Source organism: Artibeus jamaicensis, unplaced genomic scaffold (genome assembly GCF_021234435.1).
Source record: "Artibeus jamaicensis isolate MK-2021 breed Jamaican fruit bat unplaced genomic scaffold, CSHL_Jam_final contig_354, whole genome shotgun sequence".
NCBI classification, from domain to species: domain Eukaryota; kingdom Metazoa; phylum Chordata; class Mammalia; order Chiroptera; family Phyllostomidae; genus Artibeus; species Artibeus jamaicensis.
The window spans coordinates 39,803,460-39,827,835 of record NW_026521803.1 but is presented as its reverse complement, the minus strand read 5'-3'; positions in this window follow the sequence as shown (position 1 = coordinate 39,827,835).

Here is a 24,376-nt window from a genome sequence, read left to right as displayed (position 1 = left end):
TCAGTGAGCAATTACATTGCAAGGGATTCACCAGACACAGAAAAAAGAGGCCAGAGGTTATGGGGATGATGAGCAACAGGACAACATCTCCTCAAATGGTAAATCTTAAGGCCTAAACCTAGTTGTATACACTTGTTGGATAATGGCCCTTCACATGTTGTGATGTCACTGTGGGAATTCTTTTTTTCCTGTACTATCAATGCTCAAAGGTTCTTTGTGGGACAGTGGGACAAGTCACTTCAAGCCATGTTCAAAGCCATTACAAACAATCTAAGCTGGGGAAAAAAATTGAAATGAAACCCTAAATTCTTATTTATTTTTTCTCATAGCTTATAAACTTCAGAGCAGGGAAGCTCAAATATCTGTCTGCATCCTGCTTTTAAAACCCCTGTTGTTCAGTGCCTTGTCTGCTCTCTCACCTGCTTAGGCTGAGGCAAGGAGGTATTATCTGATGGGCGATCAGCCACCCTGGCTTTTCATCTCAGAAGGATCGATGGTGGAGCAGAATTCTTCTCAGGGCGTTTTGTCCTCCGAGATAAAACCCACCTGTCATTTAAAAAAAGTGTTATTATATACCAGCCACTTAGAAGTAACTGAATAACAGTGAACTCAACAGTAACTAGCATTAAATCTATAAACATTTCAGTTTACAAAGAAATATCCCTTTATAATTTATTGAGGACCTTCACCAACAGCACCAGAAACTTCTAGAACACCTAAAAGATAGGTCAAACAACAGTTAAAGGTAGTTGGTTAAAAAATTATGGCCTCTACAATATTAAGCAGAATGAGAAGCAATAAGTCAATAATTGTAATTGAATCTCTGCCAAAAGGAAAGAATTATGTTAGGTATGAAAAATATGATACCCCTTAAGTGTTTACCTGCAGAGAGCTTATCGAATGCCATATTAAGTATCAGTTATGTGGAAAAAATATAAAGTAGAATCTTAGAAGACACGCTGATCACCTTCCGCATTGTTGAAATTATATAATGTCCTTATATAGTGTCATCCCATACGCCATAATATTGTGGGTTCAGTTCCCAGTCAGGGCACATACCTCTGTTGTGGGTTAGACTCCAAGTCAGCGCATATGTAAAGGAACTGCTGTTTCTCTCTCGTATTGATATTTCTCTCTCTCTTTCCTCTCTCTCTCTCTAAAATCAATCAACATAGCCTCCAATGAGAATTTTGTAAAATTGTGTAAGGATAATTCCACTACATGCCTGAAGAAATTAGTTTTGCTTACAATGAAGTCTTCTAAATGAAAATTTTATCGTAACTACTTAAAACATAAGAATACTACATTGAAAACAAGAAATAACGCAAAGAAGAGCCTTCAGACACAAACACCTAGAGATTTTCTTGTCTTTTCATTCTTCTCCTGACCAGATGTGTCTTTCATGCAGAAAAGTTTGTTAAGATTCAGGTAAACAAAAGCCTATTGTGCTAGCCAGGGAGAAAAAAATGTTCAGCGTCTCTGGGAAATATCCAGAGACATTATGCTGCATCTGCAAGTTTTGTGGGTTATCAGATGTCATCTCATGTTCTCAATCAAAGCACTCCTTCAGTCACATGCAACGTCAATAATATCAATTGCCGTGTTGCTTCTGAGGAATATATTGATGTACTGTGATTAATATAGAATTGAAGGAAGCAGAAGGTGCTGATAATGGAAGGGCATTGAGTTGGTTTTGTTTCTAGTGGCTAGCAGGAGTGTTTGTATATTTGCGGGAAGGGGCGGAGGGAGAGAGAACAGAGCTCCTTTTTCTATCGGTCAAAACATCAAACCACAGTAATACACTCAGGGTTGAGGATTTCAAAACAAAGGAGAAGAAAGCAAAGAAAACAAATTGATATGAGAGGCTAATTAACTACTCCTGATTTTTAGAATCCCTTAAAACTAAATATGTAACAATACTTTTAGCAGAATAAAAAATATCTAACTCAGAGTGACAATTACCATCAAAGCTGTGGGAGATAAGACAAATCCATTAAAATAAGAACTACTAAAGAGATGCCTAGGTTTACCATCATTATTTAATTATAATATATATTATAGCTCAAAAGCAATGAGATAACAATATAGAAATCAAAGACATGCTAGAAATAAGCAGGTAAAATTATTTGCACATTCTATGATTACACATAAAATATGCCACAAATCAAGTAAAATGCTGTTTAGGTCATTAAAACTAGAGAAAATGAGGAATGTAAAATTAATACAAGCAAGTAGAGATCAGATAATTCTAAACACAACAAAGGAGTAACGTATATTAATACCAGGTGCTGCTTGTGCTGGGAAAGGCACGATTTACCGGGCTTATGTTTTCATGCAATTCCCAATGTAGTATCTATGTATATGTGCCCAAATTATTAGAAGTCAAAGAAGAATCTTATAATCCTTAATTGTAATGGGAAATTTTAATACTTTTTCTGGATTGCACTGCTTAACCACATACCATATACATAACTAAAATGCAGAGCAAATGTTCTTAACAGTGACCGATGGACATAAAGACATCCATGATTTTCTTTCGGAGGGTCCAGGCACTCCTTGGATGCATATGTAATATTTCACATGGATGTTTTGTGTGTATTCTACAGAAGATTATCCAGTAGGTACTGTGGTCTGAGATTCTAAAAGTGTTAATTGGTATAAGGTATCTAAAGAATATCATCAAGGTACTTGACTTATATACGCACTCGATTTCTTTACCATAAAGAGAAAAATGAAGTTTATAAACTACTGGAGGGTAACTTATGAAAATTGATAGTGATGTGCTACATGTACCTACCCATAGTGACATACACAGAGTATGACCTCAATTCCTTCCCTAGCATAGAAATCTACAAGCCACATTCTCTGACTACAACTCAACAATAGTAGAAATGAACAACAAAAGAATGACTTCTAGCATCTACATACATAAGAAATTTAATACGTTCTTTTAAAAATTGTTATGTCAAAGTAGTTAGACTAAGAAATTGTGAAAAGTAATATAATAAAATATATCAAAACTTATACTACCTAGGTATCCTCAAATAAAAAATTAAAATCTTCAAAAACTACTTTATTGAAACTACTTGCAAATATAATCTATTTAACTTAAAAATTAAGAAAAAATGTAAAAGATAAATAGAAGATATACATAATGATGAACAGAAATTAGAAAGCAAAATAAGGATAAATGAAGCAAGACCTGCTGCTCTCCAATTGTTAAAATAGCGAAAACTCCAAGCCTAGAAAAGGGAAGTATATGAAAAAATTGCAGTATATTTAAGGGTTTTGAGGACAAATGTTTAAATGATGGGAACAGTGCTAGAAAACATTGCTAATACATTTCAAAGTAAAGAAAAAATAGAAAAATTTTCAAGGATCACCACAATTTTTCAAAGAGAGTTAGGAATAACATGGAGCCGTGCCTAGGACTGACAATCAAACCGCTACCCCCAAAGCACCTTAACCAAGGGTTGACTTTGATCCAAGGTCTATCCTCAAAGAAAAATTATTCTGGTGCTATCGTTACAGAGCAAAGGAAAACTGTACCATAGAAGCAAATATCTTAAATAAAATACTAGCAAATGGAATTCCTCAGACTTCTGTAGCAACACAGAGAAGAGTTTATTAAGAATGAATGCAAGGATTGCTTAACATTTAATTTTAACATCACAAGGCAAACTTTAGAGTCAGGTGATTTCTTTAAATAGACACTGATTAGTGAAAGATAGGAAAATTAGATAAATAGAAAAATTTAGAAACAATATATGTCAAGAGCTATGTATTGAAATCTTCAAATAATTAAGGCTCAAAAGAGTCTTCTTGGTTATTACTTTGAAGCTGTAAAGTTTTAAGTGATGTCTACCTTTTTTACAATATTTGTTCTGCTTCTGAATTATAAAGGATATCTATTTATTGGAAGTATGTGAAGATAAAAACTACAAAACGTATCAACAGCATCGTGTATACACATACTTTGTAATTTAATTTGCATGTAGCCCTTTGAGTTAGGCATGGCAGTTATGCCCATTTTACTGATGTATAAACATAGCTTCAGGTAAAATAAAATGGCTCATCACATCGAGAGTTGCAAAGAGGGAAATTTGAAATAACCTTTACATGGGACACTTGGATGGGCCTCATTTGTAACTACTTTCTCCTTTCTGTTGTTATTGTGGGTTTGACCTTTTGGCTGTGAGAACCAGTTTTCTGGCTAATGACATGTTGATAGTAAAAGTCTAAGTGTAAGGGAATCAATAATGTGACATAGAGCTGGAGAGTTTTGATTTCTCAAGAGTATAAAATTATATAAAATATAAAACAGGGATCTGGCTTCTACTAATTATTCTCTTATTATTTATTAAATCTAATTGCTACCTGTGTCAGATTCTTTCTTATCTTTTCATATGCCCATTAAATTGAAACTGTGACTCTAGGATAGCTTTATTAAAGAGATTGACAATAAAATATCAAGTTTTAAAAAGTAGCCCTGGCTGGCATAGCTCAGTGGATTGAGCGTGGGCCTGCAAACCACAGGATCAAGGTTCGATTCCCAGTCAGGGCACATGCCTGGGTTGCAGGCCAGTTCCCGGCAGGGGACTCATGAGAGGCAACCACACATTGATGTTTCTCTTATTCTCTCCTTCCCTTCCTCTCTAAAGATAAATAAATAAATGTTTTTAAAGTGATGTATTCTTAATTATGGCGGTTATTTCTATTCCATGATGTCAAGACTCAAGTTCCAGGGTAGAAAAAATTTTAGGAAAAATCTGAGAATCTCATTTACTTCAATAGATTGTTTCAGGAATAGTGATATAACTAGTTTTCTTTCTTTTAAAAATAGTGTTAATTTTTAATTAACATATATTATCGAATGGTCTTATTTAAGTAAATAAAGTAGTTAAGAGCCAAAGGTGGCATGGACGTAATGACGTCTCTCTTCTCATCGATGTGCCTTATAGAAAATCCCGTACTCTTCCATCCTCCCGGCATTGCTTTTTATATGGCTGCCATTCATTTCCATTATCCATACAATTTAATTATCTAATACATTCTATCATTTCTGTAACCAAGCAGCTACCTGATCAGTTTAGAATATAAAACTAAAATAACTGAAGGAATAAATTGTTTACAGAGAGTAAAGAATACTGTCTTCTTCAATGTTTTCATTATAGTCTTCATCAGAAATCAGAGAGCTAAACAGAGATTTAAAAATAATTCAAAAGTACGCATTCATATTACTTCTATGACCCATAGTACTCATAGGGAATTCAAACTTCTTAATGAGAACATATCTGAGTACGAGAATATGAGTGTAGCACAAAATATCAGAAAAAGATGTTTATTATGGTATCTTTTGCCTTATTCAGGTGATTAAAACACATCCTCAGAGTCACATGTCCACATATTTTGAAAGGGGACCCACAGAAAAACTGGATGTGAATATAAAGACACATTGTAGAGACTTAAATACTCCTTTAGCTTCTGAGGGCTCTTTCTTCGGGTCTAGTTTTTTGGTTTTACATTATTGCTTCTGACCATTAACAGTGAGTGTATTCGAATAAAAATAAAAAGTAGCACTTAAAAATGCTCTTTGCCACTTCAAAAGGCCATATATTAAAAAGCTAATTGGTATAGCTTTTACAACTTTCCCATTGATTTTTTTCCCATTGATTTTTTTCCCCATCCTTTGAGCTGTCTTCTTATCCTGTTGCTACTATGAATTCTGCTTCTCAGTTCTTAGAGAGTCGATTGATGCGAGAGAGGCTTCTTGGTGAAAGGGATGTGCTTCCCAAGAACTGTTGTTCTTCTGTTCTGCCATGTTTTCATGTCAGACAAGTAGAACTAAGTGGAGAGCACAGTGATTGGACGATGTTGGAAATCTTTCTTCTTCAGAGGCTGAGGAGTCTGCATTCTGCGTGAAAATGCGACCCTTATGCAGTCTGGCTGGGAGTACTGGATTTCTATGTCGCAACAAAAAAGTCTCCCTCCTTAAAAACTTGTTTGAGGAGTGACAAGATTTACTATTGAAAGCCCATTTTTTTCTACACATCCTCATGAGCTAAATGAGAGACATATCTTAAAATTTCAGAAACTGGCCTTTCATTATATTTTCTTTCATCTTCAAAAATCAATATATATTAGATGTCTAATTATATGGTGCCTTGTTTTATTACAGCTATTTTTAGCAAATGATAAATAATTATAATAACATGGAATATTAGTCTAAAGACACACATTGCACTTTCATGCAAACGGTTTGAAAAATATATTTAAGAAATGCTTCCAAAATGCATAATTGCTTCAGACTTAGCATAAAATTGGGTGCACTCTCCTTAATAGTGATTCCAAGGCCCGTCCACTTCCTTCTCCGCTCCAAATGACCAATTATCCTTCCCTCTTCCTCCTGTTCAATATTTTTACATTACGTAAAAAGTTTTTATATTTGGCCATGCTTAAAATAAGGCAGGACTAGCCTAGATAGGAAAGGTAGATAGATCTATTGAAAAAAATATTTAAGAGTGAAATTCAGTAAGTTTTACTGATTGATAATGGGGATTAAGGGAGAATGACTTGGCCAAGAGAGTTTTCACATTTCTGGCTTAAACACCGTGTGGTTGGAGGTGCCACTCACTACAAATCGAAACATTTGAGGAAGATGCGATAGTTGGGTGAATATCATGAGTTCAGTTGGGGACGTGGTGATTCTGAAGTACCTCGCAGACATCCAATGAAGATGTCAAGTAGACAGTTGGACTTAAAGATGCAAAACCTGGAAGAGAGCTGACCCGGAAAGACCATTTTGTCAGGTAGGGTCATGGTGGTTGCTTAACTCTCCAGTGTAGATGAGCTCACTTTAGAAGAGAGCTTGCAGGGTGGGGGAAGAGAAAGTGTTCCGTACTAAAATTTGAGGGACCCGTATAAAAGTTTGGGTGGAGAGCAGAATGAACAGCTGAAAAGGACGGAGAAAGGAAGCTACTGCACAGGTGAAGGAAAGGGGGCGCTTCCTTATGACAGAGGAGTTTTGGAACCATAACGTAAGTCGCACTGTCGCTGTATTGTTTCAACTTTTTAAATAATTTATCTTCTATAGGAATTATTAAAATTTCTGCAGAACATACTACTGTAGAAATTTCCAGATCTTTAAAGATGCTTGTGTTCTATTTTTTAGTGTATGTGCTAAAATTGTTGAAATATCAAATATAATGCATTTTAAAATCTTGCTGATTTCATTGAAAATTCCCTTTTGTTAAATAATGCCAGGAAAATTTTAAAGCACAAAATAATGTTTTATATTAAAAAAGTAGTTTCCTTCTCCAATCTTCCTAATCTCCAAGTTAGACACCTTGAGGCAGCATATTCAGCTTTTTGGGTTGTATTAAATAATATGGGTATCTTGACAGATATCTCTGAATGTTGTGTGTTGAATGTGAGGCTTTATCTCTGTCACGTATTACCCCCATATGCTTCACTGAGTTCTGTCTTTACAACACTTTAAACCTCTATTGAAATCCTTTTTTACTTTTTATCCTTTAACATTTCTAATAATTTTTTTGTTCTGTATTTGTTCCTTTTTACCCTGATTTCAAGGATATAATATCTTTGGATATGTGAAGTTACTAGATAAATATTTTGATGGTTTTGATCTGTTCCCAGAACTACCATTTTTTCCACAAATTTTGTTTTTGCTGCTGTGGTTTTGTTTTGTTTTGTTTTTATTGTTGTTGTTTTGCTTCTCATTAGTTACAGAAGCTTTTCCAAAACTCGGATGTTTGTTGGCTGTCTACGTGCAAATGAAAATAAGAGTTCCTGCCCTGGTCGGTGTGACTCAGTTGGTTGGAACACCTTCCAACATGCTGAAATGTCATGGGTTCAATTCCAGGTTGGGGCACATACCCACGTTGCTTTTAGGTCCCCAGTGGGGATGAGTGAGAGAGGTAACCCAGGTAGATGTTTCTCTCTCTCTCTCTCTTTCTCTCTATCTGTCTCTCTCTCTCTTTGTCTTCTTTTCTCCCTCTTGCTCTATAAATATATTCTCGGGCAAGGATCAAAGACAAGAAGACTGCCTAAAAAGGTGATTGAAAGTGTGGAAGTCCGAGGTATACTGCCAGCAGAAGAAAGCCCTTCCTTTGGGGACCAGAGGGGATCGCTGCACTCTCTGAGGCACGATTGTGTACACGTGCAGTATTTGTCTCTGGGTTTCAGCAAGTTCAGGGTGTAGAGAGACAGGGCTGGCTAACTCATGAACTTTCTCTGAATCTTCCTGATTTCATTCTTGAAGTTCATCCTTGTCCTCCACAGTGCCTGGGGGCCTCGGTCCTGACCGTGGGTGACTCTCCCCAGCAGGCCCCTCCGCAGTAGCGAGTCTTCTGTCTGCGGTCAGTTACCTCTCCCCTCTACCAGACTTCCATCTATAAAACACGTGCAGACGTATCATGCATTGCTGCTTTCAATTCCATTTTCTTTGTCTGTGGAGGTGCTCTGTTTTGACAGAGAGAAGAGAGAAATGCACATAATCACACCTTGTGTGACTGGATGTTGTCCTCTCTAGTCAGCTATAAAATCAGTGTTTTGTCTGCAATGCCTAGCAGTGTCTAGTTTCTAAAAGGCAAGAAATACATGACCTGAAATGTACAGAACTAGTGGTTGTTTTGATCAAATTAATACATATTTTAGTTTATGAAAAATAGCATTTCTCATTGCTATGAATATTATTAAGGAGCCCTCTTTCTCTTTTATTTATTATTTTTTAATTTAGTTAATCTTTAGAAGGGAAGGAAAGGAGAGAAGGAGAGAAATATCAATGTATGGTTGCTCCAAATAGTTTGCTCCGAAATAGTTTCGTCCTATGCTTCCACATTGAACTGGACACTGGTATTACTTTATATTGCATGTCACAATCGATCTTTGAGAGAAGAAATTCTAAGACTACCTCCCACATAGAATGATGATATGGGCAAAAATACTTCTCAGTTATATGTAAGAAAACGAAGGACAGTAATTATTTCATACAGCTACATTATTTTTGAATGGGAAATAGTTCTTCTAAATCCTATAACACGTGGAAGATAGGAATCGGATCCAGAGACATGGCAGATGTGTCTAGTTATCTCATAGCCAAAAGATTCCATCCTCTGATTTCTGGCCCTGTATTTTTCCACAGTATTATGTTATATCTAAAATTCATCTGAAGGTCTTTTAAATATCCTGTTCCATCGTTTTATAAAAATGTTGCCTACACAACTCAGCCCTCCTCCTAACATTATGATTTATGAATTTGGTTTGTATAAAATTTATCTCATCACACCCTCGGGTTATCCAGGATCAGCTGTTCCTCTGGAGAAACTACAGATTTCAGTTAAATGTTGCTCAGGTAACATTATAAGAGCCACTGAAAAACTTCATGGTCCCACTGTTTTTTCATATCATGTAATTTGATACCATTGAGATATAACTTTACCGTCTCAATCCCCAATCTTTTTTTCTCCTTAAGGGAGATTAGCCACTGGCTGGTAGATACTACAAGAATAATTTACACATATATGTTTGCCTTTCCATGTCTTCCAAAGAAATGCTTAACAAATTATTGGGAGAGTAAAATATTTCATATTTGAAGTAAGGAAATATTGTGGCCAACCCAAGGTTAACAAGTAGCTCCTATTTGTTATATTTTTATGTCTACTCCATTTACACTTTCAGAGCAGATTAGCAAAGTTAACAGATACAAAGCTTAAGTCTTTAAAAAGAGGATTCAGCTTTCAACAGAAGCTGCTTTATTGATACTGTAGTCTCACTAATCAGCTTGGACCATCTCCCAAAGTGAAGGAAAAGAAGATATCCTTACAAGTAGGAGTCTCTGTCTAATCCTGGAGGAAATCCGTTCATCTCTGTTCTTCCATTTACATTGCTTAATAAACAGGTGAGCAGTGGGGTTTATTTCATAAATTTCGAAGGGTTATGGCTATATTTCTTTTAAAATACTTGGAGATTTTTAAATTTAATACTAAGCAAGATGATTATGTTATCTAATGTTAACTGGGAAATTTTAATTCAAAAGGAAAGCAATAATATTATAATAGTATTTTATTGGTGTTAATTAAAATGTGATTATATGGAGAGAGATTACTACACATAAAATTTATTTTTTTATATCTGACAAAATTATAATAATCAACTGTATTACAAATGTAAATAATACTGCAAAGAGTACACTTCACCTACAGGAGATTATTTTAAGGCATTCTTTGAATGATTACAATGAATTGCATAAGGTTTGTCTAATACAGAAAAACATGCAGACATAAATAGAAATCACCTGTAATCACACCATACGTACCTTTAATAGTTCAGTCTACTTCAAATTTCTCCCTCTTTCCAAAAGATAGATGTAATTATTAATGTATAAAAATGTAGCTTGATGCTATGTATTTGAAACCCTATTTTAAATATTCATTTGTACTCTGCTTGTCTTCTTTGATGAAGGGCATATGTGTTTACCCATGATATTAAATATTGTTTTACAACAAATTCTTTAGTATTTTTTTGCTTAAATATGCCACAGATTATTTCACCAAATTTTGGAGAATACTTTAGAAGCATTGTTTAACTTCTACCTGAACAACATGTTCATTACAAATAATTTTAATCTATTAATAAAATGATTCTTTGAAGGATCTCAAAATAGGGAGAATTTTCTTAGTAGTGTTTTTCTATCTGAAGATTATTCAAACTATAGTAAATAATTAAAATGAATCAGGCTGTTTTGTTTTAAATGTTTGCTTGAGTAAGTCAACAAGTCAGTTTGGCTATGGCTTAGAAAATCATTGATGTTTTGGTGCTCTAAGACAGAAAATAACTTGAATGAAATTAGGCTTTAATGAAAATTACACCAAGGTGGATAACTGGAAAACTACATTTTTATCCTACTATTGTGTGCTCATGTACTTACATGAATGATTGGGAAATAAAATTATTCCTTCAATTCCAGTAGAACACAAATGGAAAGAGACTGTTTCAGTTGATAAGTGATAATTCTCTATCCATATATCGAGTTTTATACACAGAGGTTTCCATTGTGTGTGTGTGTGTGTTGTGTGCGTAATCTTCAACAGCATGTTTTGGGGGCCATGATTCTGCTCAAATGATTTATCTCATCAGAGAAAGTTGTACTTCCTACAACAGGAAGCCTGAGAGTAAGTGGGTCCTCTTCAGGGGAAAGCAATGCATAGGGAAGGTTTGAAAGGGCAGGAAGTCTTTGGTTATGCTCTGTGGAGTAGAAATCACTTTTCATTTGAAAAATAGATCTTTCCTGGGGAGCTCTGCTCTTTCTGCTAAACAAAACAGCTTGAATTTCTGATGAGAATTCTTTAGAGCATATTTCTCTTCCACTGACACTGAGATTCATGGGAATACTTGCCATTAACACAAATGGGAGCTAAACACATCAAGCCCTTCATGAGCACACTGAACTGCTCTTTTTCATTGGGCCCCAATGCATTATTGGTAATTGCATTATGTGTCAATAATAATTCTGTTGAATACTGCTGCTCAGAAACAAGCATCTTATTGCACTGTGAGGGTCATAAAAACTCATGAGACATGTGGAGATATTTTCCTTCAGAGCTTTGTGGGGCTTAACCTAATGACAAGAAATTTATTAAAATCTTTTGTTAATATCCCTTGTATCTGTTGCCAGCAGATCGAAGACAGAATAAAATATTTAACACATCCATATAAAATGACATATTTACAACATTTGTATTTTTTTCTCGACATGATTCTCTTTCATATGTCCCTAAAACAATTTGAAGATAATAAAAGGATATTTTAAAACATTGTATATTCAAATACTACCTTCTAAAATTAAAACAATCCAAGCTTTTCCTATTGTATTATTTTTTAAAATCATAACCATATTCATTACTTAATGATAAATGACAGTGACTATAATTTTTCTGAAAATAAATTAGTTCCATATATGTATATATACACATATAAATCAGTATTTTATCATACCTCCTTTTATGCCTAGCTTTCTTATGAGTTATTTTAAGGATATGTGTTTAATTCTACCATATTTGATGTCTTCAATCTTAAGACACATTCTTATATTCTGTATCATTAAGAAATAGTTACTTATTAAATTATTAAAAATGCTATATTTCAGTCTATCGAAACATACTTTTAGATATATTTAGATATGTTTTATCATCTATCAGGTCAGAACATATATCCTAAGAAAATATAAGTGAAATTATTTTTTAAGTTTTTTCAAAATACTTTTCATTCTAAGTCAAGCTGCTCTTTGAAATCTCATTTGACAGTCATTGAAATTTTTTTTTGTACTGTACCATCAAGAACAATGGTGCTGGAGAATTTTTTAAAACAATGTTCCACTATCAACTCTGATATTTCCTTCCGAACCACTGACACACATTTTGGAGGTTTTGATGCTGGTACTTTCTTGTTTATGAGAAAATGTAATAGGAAGAGTTCCCGTCAACTTCTAGGACATGTATGAGTTTGTCATTTTCTCTACAATCATTTGTTAATTGAAATACCAAGGGATTGCCATTATCCATTCACACCATGAGGACAAACAGCTAGTATTTCTCAATGGTCAATAGAAACCATGTCTCCAAACAATAACGATTTTAAGATGCCACTAATCGTAAGATCATTTTAATCGAGGAATGTTAAAATATGAAAAATTGTGAGTTTTAGTATCAGTGATATGTGTTGCTTTAATGACAGCTCAAAACTAATCCTTCTTTCTAATTTTTTCCAAAGGCCTTAATGAATACTTGTCTGACATTTCTAACCAGAGGATATCAGTGATTATTGCATATCACCTAAAATTTGTCTCCAGGGCAAAAAAAATAGTTGAATTGTGAGCCTTGAAATTGAATCTTCACACATCAAAGAAAATTATAACTGAGACCCAAAATTACTTTGGATCAAATTGGAAGGCTTTTTTTTCATTTTTTTAACTCGTAAAATATACATAACAAAATTACCTATCTTAAGCATTGATGATTGGGCAATCAATCATCACTATCACCCATCTCCAGCTTGTCTTCTTCTTGCAAATCTGAAACTCTGTGCCCACTGAACAATACATCTTCCTTTCCCCAGCCTCCAAGTCTCCGACAACAGCCATTCTAGTCCCGTCTCCAATACTGAGTGCTCTGAGTGCCTCACAGGAATGGCACAGCACCGTGATGTTTTCGTGATTGGATTATTTCACTTAGCATGATGCCCTCTCGGTTCATCCAGGTTGGGCCATATGTCAGAATATTTTTTCCTTTTTAAGGCTAATATTCTTTGGTAAATATATATAGCATTTTGTTTATCTGTTCAATTGTCTATGATTCCTTGGGTTGCTTTCACATTTTAGTTATTATAAGTAATGTCTCTATGAACATAGATGTACAAATATTTCTTCATGATTCTGCTTTCAGTTATTTTGAGTATATACCCTAAAGAGAAAGTGTTGGATCTTATGGTAATTCTGTTTCTAATTTTGAGGGGTCTTCGTACTGTTTCTCACAGTGACTGTATCATTTTACATTCCCACCAACAGTGCACAACTGTTCCAATTTCACCCCATCTTTTCTATGGTATTTATTTCTGTATTTTTTATAGTAGCCATTCTAGTGAATGTGACGTGATACCTCATGGTAGTTTTGGTTTCTACTTCCTCAACTCCCCCTAATAATGAACTTTCTTACTATATCCTGTGGCATAGTGATTTTATATCTGGATGTATTACTAACCCAAATTCACCCATGTGCTAACCATAGATATAAAGAAGATACTAATATCCCCCCCGCCTTCTTTACAGAGATACTAATATCATAGTCAAAACTAAAAAAGTAACAATAACATAGGAAATATATATTGTGGTACAGTCATGCAAGGGATACATTAATGAGGATGAATGTACATGATAACATGGTTTCATAAGTATTACTCTTTTTATAAATGTCTTTTCTCATAAAATATTGTTTCGTGAAAGAAAACAGGTCATCATGGGTCATACTATGTGATTCCATTGCTACAATGTTGAAAAACAGGAAAAATTAATCAGTACTGTTAATAATCAGAGTAGTGGTTACTCTTGGAAAGAGGCATGAATATATATTATATCCATACATTTCTATAAAGTTTATGTAAACACAATCAAAACTCTTTAATGGCATTAGAAGTCAAAGCAACCGATGCTTTGGGGAGGTTGAGAGAGGACAGGTGAGGGCTCTTGTTTCCTACATGGATATAAAGTTTTTTGAAAATTAATTACTAAACATTTTGATTTATGTACTTTTCTGTTAGTATGTTATATTTCAATGCAAAATTTTTAAATACTGTTACCCTTTTTTTCCTACTACTGTACCTTCTTCTTCCAACATATATTAGTGATTATGACCAGACAACATGTAAAAATATACGTACCATGGACTACAGAAGGATGCTGTGTAAGTCAAAGTCTAAATAGAAATCTTTTTTTATTCTTCACTTCAGCAAAATAGACTCATTCAGCAGTAGAATTTGTAAGAAAGCTGTTTTAGAAACCCACCTTAAATAGCAAGGAAGGGAATGATGTTGAGGCCAACTTGTAAGATGCCCTTGTGTTTAAAATTAATTTCAAGTTATAGAATAACATCCAAGCAATTATTGTTGAATTAAGGCACTCCAAAATTATCCAGTGCTTCTATGTCAAAATGGATTTTGCTTTATTATTGCCAGTGAGGGTACTCAAATGATTTGAAGATTACTTCACAACTAATGAATCCTCTTATTTTGCAAATTCAGAGTATAAAGTAAAACATACTTGAGAAGTAATATATAAACACTCAAATAGTCTTTCAATACAAATGGTCTTTTAATAAAATGGGAGAGAGACAAAGAGAGGGATAGAGAGAAGGGAAGGAACCAAGTATTTCATCCATTTAAATAATAACCAACTCTTCACAAGGAACCAAAATATTCACATTTACCAAACACACTCTCTTTCTCAGCCCCTTTCCTATACCAAGCATCTTTCTCTTTCAGTGTGTGGTCTTTTTTACAGACAATACAATGACTGCTTGACATTTTTTTGTTATAAAAATCAGTCATAAATTCTTGAGATGAAATTCAAATTGCCTTTTGTACTTGGCTGATATTATAGTCTAGTTGTATATTCACAATATTACTATTAATTTCGAGCATCCACTGAACTCTTCACATAAGAGTGGATTTTACCAGTTTAACAAAAAAAATGTAACCTGTTTCCATGTTTTATATTTTTGTTATGCAAAACAAGTTAAAAATATAAAAGCATTTTCATGTATGCTTGTAATTATTTTTATAAACTCAAGGAAGTGTGTACATGTTTGCTAACTGTGATCTTATTTTGCTAAAGATTTTATTTATTTACTTTTATGAAGAGGGGAAAGGAAGGAGAAAAAGAAGGAGAGAAACATCAATGTGTGATTGTCTCTCATGCCCCCTACTGGGGACCTGGACTGCAACCCAGGTATGTGCCCTGGTGGGGAATCAAACCAGTGACCCTTTGATTCAAAGACCAGCACTTAATCCACTGAGCCACACCAGCAAGGGCTGATTTTTTATTTCTAATCATAGTTCATAATAGATCATCTTCCTTAGCACTGTCTAGATAGAACCCACACCTCTCACACAGGTCCTGCACCAGGCCCCCCAGGCTGCAGGTCTGTGCTCTGAACAATAGCACATCCTTAACTCAAGACCTTTCTTAGATCTCCTGTCCTCTAACACCTGTCTGTCTCTCCCTTAGCATCTATGGGTAACAAGTTCAACTGTTTTTCTGTTTGTTTTTAGTGAGTGTTTGTTTTGCTTTTCTATATCTTTCCCCAGAAGAAAATAGTGAAGAATATACTATTCAAACAAAAACCTATATTGGCAGGAAATATATATATAATCCTGCAAACATATCCTTTAAACGTTTGCGGGTGGTTAGGAGACAAGAGAGCTGAGAGAAAGGACTCTGCCTGGAAGGAGAGGAGGGGCACAGTGGCAGTGGGCCCTGCCCTCGGGGCGGGGCGCCAGCCCCCTGACGTGGTACACAAGGCCTTCCACAGCTTTGCTCCTGCTACCTCTCATCTGCTTTTCAAATGTGCTTACCTGGTGTAGAACAAACACGTTGGGTCCTTTCATTTCCTTCACAACTTGCCTTTCTTGGTACCTAGAATGTGATCTCCTACCCATAACTCCTTTTATAACCAATGGGAATTTATTTCTCTCAGTTTGGAGGCTGGGAAGTCCAAGTTCAAGGCAGCAATCTGGCAAGTTCTGGTGAAGGCCTTCCTGGTCCCTACCCAGTGCCTGGCACCTCCTCATTGAGTCCTTGCATGGTGATGGGGCTATATTTTTCCAGAACCTTTTCTGTAAGTTACTAATGCCATTTGCAGGGGCTCCAACCACAGGACTCATGCACCTCCTGATGCCATACCGTTGGGAAGTTACCATTTCAACTATGAATTTTGCAGGGGTTGGGGGAACACAAACGTTCAGACCACATAGCATAATGAAAGAAGCTTTTTTATTTTATTTTACTTGAGAATTTATTTTTATATATAATATTGTTTATGCTATTATAATTGTCCCACTTTTCCCCTCCACCCAGCCCACCCCCACTTCCATAATCAGTCCCTTCACCACTAACAGTGTCCATGTGTCCTTCATATATGTTCTGTGACTAATGCCTTCACCTCCCTTTGATCAGTCCGCTCCTCACCTGCCCCCTGCCTTTCAGCAGTCAGCCTGGTGCATCATCCTATGCTTCTGGTTCTCTCTTGTTCTTTTTTAAAAGATGAATATAAATTGTGTGTATAGATAACAAAATTACCAAAGTCATATTAGCCATGGAGCTGATTTATTTATGCAATTTAACAAAACACCAACTTTGCATCCTTTTATTTTAATTTAATTATGCAGCTCAGCTTATTCATTATGTCAGACACGTCGGGTCTTTGGATCTAGGTGCTATAGAACAGAGTTTATCCGCAAAAGTCTGAGCCAACATGTCCATTCCTAATTACCATTTTATTAAGACAAAGATCCATTCTAATCATAAAAATCCTAAGATTCCTGGAATATTAAGATTTAGCTTCCCAAATGAAATTACTGTCATTTTAAATGCATAGTAGTTAAGTGAACAAATGTAGAATTTAGCCATTAGCTTAAAAAGCAGAAGTCAGAGGAAAAACATAATATTTGTAGGCTGGCAGTGTATGTTGATTCTTATAAATGTAATTTCGAATAATTTAATTGATTATATCCAGGTTGGCTAACACAATATTGCTAAAGAAAATGACACACGATTCTGCTAGTCTCCAGTTAGTTACAGTCATGTTTACTAGTGTTTGAAAGTGGAAACTGTAATTTACCAGCAGCTCTTCTGAGAATGACTGTGTAGGAAATGACTTTTAACAGATTCCTATTAAAACTTGCCAGGTTCTATTAAGGGGAAATTGTATGGTTTTTATTGTCTTATGAAAGAATAATGGTATGAACTGAATGTCTGTGTCTCCCCGAATTCATGAGTTGAACCTCTATTCCCAATGTGATGGTATTTGGGTACAGGGTCTTTGGGGTGTACCTAGGTCCCATGCGTGGGACTTTCATATTGGGATTAGTGCACTTAAAAAGAGAAACAGTAAAGAGCTTCTTCCTCTGACTGTCTGTCTGTCTCTCCTCTCTTCTCCTCTCCTGTGCTTTCTTCTCCTTCCCTCTCTTCTCTAGGGGAACACAAGAAGATGACCATCTGCAAACCAGAAAGAGGGTCCTCACAGAACCTGGTCATGCTGGTGCCCTGACTTTGGGCACTCTGGCCTCCAGAACTGTGAGAGATGATTTTTTGTCGTTTAAGCCACGCAGGCTCTGGCCATCTGTTAAAGCACCCAGAGCTGACTCAGGTAGACTTCTAGCCTGAGCTAAGATACACATCGAGCTCTGTAATGTGATGGAACACTCATTAGAGTGGGGCTTAGAGCGAGTACAAACAGGGAAGCAGGGGAAGGCCTTGCTTACTGTTTTTCAATCAGGGCCCACTAACAACTCTATAACTCCAGCCAAGAGCTCGTCACAAACACACACCCAGGATCCAGCTATCCCCTAGCGACATTTTTATACATAAGGTGAGCCCCGCCCTGCTTTAGGCTTAACTTTGCTTTTACTTAGCAAGCTGATGTAAAAAGTACATACTTTTTATAAGTAAATGTAACGAGAGGAGAAAGCTAATTCCATTGAATACCCGCATTTCCACCCGCATCTCACAACCTTGCAGAAGCAGCCTTAGCTTGCTGAGGGGGCCAAAGGATTTGGGTCTGGCTGCCTGGGTTCAAATCCAGCTCCACTGCTGAGGAGCTGGTAACTTTGGACAGTAAGTTGGTGGGACCTGAACTGTACATATTATCATACAAATTAAGGGGGATAAGCCTAACGCCTAGAATTATTTTGCTCCAATAAGTAAATGAAACTCTTGAAAAAATACCTGGTACACGATTCTAGTAAATGCTCAAAATGCGCCACCAGAGAGGGCAAATAATGGTTTACATCATGGGCTATGGAGCCAGGCTGTCTGACATTGAATCCCCACTCCAAGACTTGCCAATGTGACTCAGTGTTCCATCTCTGAAATGGACGGAGTAGCTGTACTTCCTGCACAGACAGACAGAGCTGCGCTACCCCATGATACAGGAGACAGGGGTGGCTTTGTTGTCATGGGACAAGCACAGTGGTTCCATTCTCAGAAGGACAGCAATATATGTTTTGCTGCTGCATATTGAAATTATTATAAATTTTATCTTTAAACCTGAGTTTGCCAGTGACGTCTCGCGGGGCAACGGAGAAGTCACTCATGTGAGCAGAGAAAATATGCACCGTGTATGTGTGCTCTCATCCTTGCTCCATTTACACACAGCATTTGTAATGCCCAGGAGGAAATAATTCAGGTGGACCTACCGTGTGCGGGACTCTCACAAGTCTCAAAGTGAGAACGAGGTGAGCAAGTTACATTTACAACCAAGTGTGGGCAATAAGCAACCCAAAGGGCTTACTGTCTTCTGGAATCTGAGCTCAATTATGACACAAAGAAGTCAACATGCTCTAAAGAAACCCCATCAACCAAGGGACTTGTATCAACTCTATCATTTCCCCTCTCACTAGTCTTCCTTAGGCTGAAATTGATGATACAGAGAGAAAGGGAAAGACAGGGCAACACAGAGATCTTTCTTTTTTCAGTATTTCCTCATCCTCAGTAAGCCAGAGACAGAGTGTTGGTAGAGTGCACACCTATCAGCAAGTGAAATGAAAACAGCTGAGTCAGTGTGGTGCATCATTTCCCCCGTTAGCATGAGAACAAAGGGTGGGTGCACACACAAGCTGCCAAGTACTGATGGTGTTTATTCAGTGACTGAAGAAACAAGTCCAGTGTTCTCCGCATTCAAAACTGGCATCACGCAATATGGAGATGAATGGCAAAATTGACACTAGTAATGGAAAAGCTTAATTTTTGTCACTTACAATGACATTAAATAGCAAATTTTAAAAGCATGGTGTGTCAAGACAGAGCCTGTGGAAGAACAGAAATGCCTTTTTATTTCAGTACCATTGGTGACTTCTCCCTTCTTTTTGAACCAAGTGGCCCTCAGTTTCAATTTGCATGGAGCCCAGCAAACTGTGTAGCCAGACCTAAGTGAGATAGCATGTCTATAGTACTTAGCAGATGCTCAGTGATAATGAGCTGTGCAGTTCTTACCTTGTGTGTTGTAACTTTAGTGTTGGTTCTCTGATGGAAATGCCATTCTCCTGCTAACTATCTTCAACGCAGGGAAGTGGAACCACAGGTATTCATTTGTACACCCATTCATTCATATATACACATACACAAATGCACACATAGTACTCTCCTTTTCAACAAATGTGGTATCATTTTTCCTGAGGTGCAGTATCCAGGGTCCTAAACCAAGCACTGTTTTATGTTTTCTGTGCATCTGAACCCAGGCACCATTACAGTGGCATTGTCTGTAATTCTGGGAGGAGCAGGGTCTGTTGCACTGCCTTCCTCGGTTTCCCTGGACCTTCACTCTAAGGCCAAGTACATTGCCTTCGCTCAGAAATTTGTCCTAACTAAGTTTCCCCATTCACGGCAGGTGGCAGGTTTATATCTCCTGAAATCCTGAGCAAAGAAGCTAAAAATAGAGAAATGCAATCTGCTTCTTCAATAGAGAATCTAGGCCACCCAGAGGACCCGAACTCTGTGATACCTCATATATGATTTTTCTTATGTTCGTGGATGTCTTGTGATTTATTGATCAGCAGTGTTTCACAGGCAAGCTCAACAAAGCTTCAAGAGCTCAGTTAATCTTCCCTTAGTAGAGCAGTGGAACCAGGGTCTGATTCCTAACTGACTCAAGAAATGCTCAGTAAACCACAGGGCCTCCTACCCCATCAGGTGTTCTGATTTCTGATGGGGCATAGTCTGTTTCTCCAAAAATATATCTGCCTGTATGTATATCAGAAGAGGATTCTGGAGAAATAGAATATTAATATAAAAGAATGAAGCCTCGCTATAAATTTTTTATTGATTGACTTTTTTCCAAAATTATTCATGTGTTTCCCAATGGGTGATAGACATTGTGTTCTGTACCACATATTTAAAGGAGAAAAGACATCATTCTGGTTTTCAAGTGCTTTCAATTTAATGGGAGACAGACACACTATGGGCTATTATTACCATAGACACCTCACAGATCAGACCCACTCAAATTATACTATTGATCAAGCTCACTTAGATTTGACCAGAGATTACAAGATGGTCATGATTGATTAGCACTACCTGAGATAAAAGTCTTTGATCCATAGCCATGCTTATGTGTATCTCTACAGAACTGGTCATATCAAATTCTACTTGCTAGTTGCTTGGGCATTTCCCCCAGAATATCAAAAGTCTCTGGACAAGAGGTATCATGCTTATTGCATTTTTAATGTCCCCAAATCTCCCGTGGCTGGTTCATAAGACACATTTAGAAATCTTTGTTTAATAAACAATCAAATGAGTGAATTAATGGGGTGAACTAAACTAGAATCCATAGGGCTTAACAAAACTTACTTGAAATTGACATCAAGTGTGACCCTTCCCTTTTGGGGCCCAAGGTAAACAGGTTCACATTCCTAAATTTGAGTTTTCTTCTCTCTAGCTCTAACCACTGTTAAGAAATATGAATCCATGTAATAATTCAAAATATACTTTGACCTTCTGACTGCCTCTCCATTGTTAATGCAGTGGAAGTTATAAACACATTGGGTGGAATTAGTAAAAAGAAATACAAACAGCTTGAGACAGAATTCAAGACAGCATACTGAGCAATCACCAACCTACGTCAGACGTGACGGCCCCACGAGGCAGCCCCGGAGTCAGGCCGCCACAATCTGTCTGCGCAAACGCAGAACCACACGCCTTGGAGCACGCACATGGCCCCACAGCAGGCAGGTGCTCGCGGCGATCTCCTTCAAATGCGTAACAATTTTTAGAACAATCTCTATTTTTAAATATTCAGATGGATTTATTCAAAACTGCAGCCAGGGTGGAGAGGGGGCAATATGCCTACTATTGATCCTAGAAACCTAAAATGATATAGGTTTGGGGACATGTGGTGTTTTTCACTCTGAAGCAATATTCACAATTCTTACATAAAATTGTATTTTCCAGTGGTCTTACAACTACTGAGTTATCTGGATTTTATTCTGCCTAAATACGTTGCATGATTTATATCTATTGTAACGACCTGCTTTGGCTTAGAATGAAAATAATTATAGAATTATAAAACCCCTTTAACTGATCTAAATGAGGAAGTAAGCTGTTACATGTTGGTATTTGTTGCTTTCTAAGAAGTGTTTTCCACTTTGACTATCAGAACTAGGCTTTGGGTTTAGAGGAAATGACAGGCTTTTCTCAGCCAGCAGAGAATAGAGAGTAAGCAGACACTGTTAGTAACTCAAAAGCTAAACGGTGTGAAGACAGCCCCCTGTTTAATAAGTAGTTTCATTTTCCAGACAAACATCTCCCAGTTTGTTTAATCCATCAGATAAGCCATCGTGTACATGTAGCCAGTTTAGTCCCTGTGATCTCCACATTTGCATCTTAACAGTTAGAAAACCTTGGATATATGTTCCCTTTCATTGTTACACCATTGGTTGAAAATGATGAGACTATTCATTGATGATGGATTCACGCTGAAGAAGAAAGAAGTTTCGGCATTAAGAAGGAAGCTAACAGTTTGCTATCTGTCTCCTCCACCAGACAGGTCATATTACAGAAATGTATGTTACTATTCGAACTGTCCCCTTTAGATATTGGATATTTTGTCTTCCACTCTCCCCAGAACATAATGCTGTTTCGTTAAAAAATATAGTATCAGTTCTGTTACTTGAGTTAAATTAGGAGTCCATGGATCAGGTTGATGTGGCAAAGTCTATTTCTTGGGTAGTTGGCTAAGTATAAATAAGTATAAGTATCTCATATCATCAAAAAAGAAGAGCAAAATCAAATAAAAATAAGGCACCAACCAATTGCTACAGTCGGTTTATTATTTAATCATACTAACATTGCATTTTTGTTAGCATCCAAGCATTCTGCTCTTCACTAAACATGCTTTAGTTGGTTTAATCCTTAAGAAAACCCTCTGAAGCAGGCATTAATATTTCCATTTAACAAATAAAGAAGCTGAGGCCTCGAGGTAATGCGTAACTAGGGCAAGGTGCCCAGTTCTCCACTCCCCATTCATCTGACCCCAGCCTGCATGTGCTTAATGACAACTCTATACTTATTTTTAAACTAATAATACGGGTGCTATCAACACTGGAAAAATAAGTAGTACAATCTAAAACACTATGGTGATTTCAGGTGTCTGCTCTGTGACAAAACTACTCAGTTTAACAGAAGTCCTTGGGTTTCCTGCTGTGGAAAACTCTTTCCCAATTGTGTGGAGCCAGAAGAGAGGGTTACCATTTTTGTTTACTTGGTTTTATTCTGTTTTGTTTTAACTTTATTTTTGAGCAATTTTAGGTTTACAACAAAATTGAGAGAGAAGTATGAAGTTTGCCATATACCCCCTGCCTCCACACGCATGGCTTCCCTGTTATCAACATTGTCCCCAGAATGGTGCATGTTTAACTGAGAATGAAACTATACTGACACATCGTAATCACCTGAAGTCCATGGTTTACATCAAGGTTCACTATCTGTGTTCCACGTACTAATCTCTCCCTTAGACACCCATCTGCCAAAGTTGACCCTTTTACTGTCTTTACAGTGTTGCCTCTCTCATATCGTCATACAGTTGAAAACCATACAGTAAATAGCATTTCCAGTCTGGCTTCTTTTACTTGGTAATATGGATGTAAGTTTCTTCCATGCCTTTTTGTGACTTGCTAGCTCATATTGTTTTTAGCACGGAATGATATTTCACTGTCTGGACCTACCAGTTTATCCATCTACCTACTGAAAATGATCTTGGTTGCTTCCAAGTTTAAAGGCTCCACCATGCCCTGGATCATCTAGGATTTCTCTTGCGTTATCTCGAAGGAGTTTTACACTTCTGGGTTTTACGTTTAAGTCTAGGATCCGTGAGGGCCATTTTTTCATTCGAGTTGGAAGGAGAAATGCCCAGTCCACTTCACCCATGCCCACCACGAACAATGGTGGACGCAATTCAAACAACTTGGAGGAGTTTGGGGGAGTGAGAATCCAGTCTTCTTGCCACACTGTCCCCACTCCAGGGACACGGGAGCAGGAGGTCTGATTGCTGAGAGCGTGGGCCAAGTGGGTCAGAGTCACAGGGCCAGAGTAGAAGGTATAAGCCCAACCCCCAGCTTCTGCTAGCTCTTTCCTGAGCTGGAATAATCTACCAAATATCTCAATGGCTCAGCTTTTTTTACAGCAAAATAAGTTTCAACATTGTACCTCCCTCACAGATTCAGTGTGAGGATCTCATGAATCCAGAGATGCAAAGTACTTGGATCTGGGCCAGACACATAGCAAATACTCAGCATATATTTGATTGGCCACGACTGCTGTTTGACTGTGTTACTGATGAGCATTGGTATCATGCTCCAAAATCAGAAATCAGGGCAATACCACTGCTTACACTCTGCAAAGGTAGACATGGATCCTGGTCTTATCTTTTATTTCCTGAGGTCAAAAGAGAAGAATTCTCCTGATTCTGGCGAGGTAAGTACAAAGAGACCACCACTATATTCTTCCAGTGCTTGGTGTGGTGGGAGCAGACCAGAAGGAAGCCCAACTGAGGCTCTCTTTGATCAAATGTTCATAGGAAAGACTTCTTTTGGATGT